Here is a 402-nt window from a genome sequence, read left to right on the forward strand (position 1 = left end):
ACAGACGGTCAAACTGAGAGACAGAACAGAACCCTTGAAGACTCCCTACGATGCTCAATTTCATATCACGGCAAAGACTGAAATGCACACTTGCCAATGATTGAGTATGCACACTGCACGCTGGTGGCTACGTCTTCAAAGCTGTCTTCATTCTTCGTCGACACTGGTAGGCATCCGCGCAACCCAGCGGCACCGTCGATAGAAGACAACTGCCAGGGGCCGAGCGTCGAACACGCTTCGCGATTCAAGACAAAAGATCATTGATACAGCTCGAGATAATTTGCTGAAAGCTCAAGCCCGCCAGAAGCTGCATTATGATCGCAAGCGCAAAGAAGTTTCCTTCGAAGTTGGGGACCTGGTGTTGTTGTCGACCGCAGATCTCAACATCAGTCATGCTACTGC

This window comes from Plasmopara halstedii, assembly GCF_900000015.1.
Source record: "Plasmopara halstedii genome assembly, contig: Scaffold_2386, whole genome shotgun sequence".
In the NCBI taxonomy this organism is placed as follows: Eukaryota; Oomycota; class Peronosporomycetes; order Peronosporales; family Peronosporaceae; genus Plasmopara; species Plasmopara halstedii.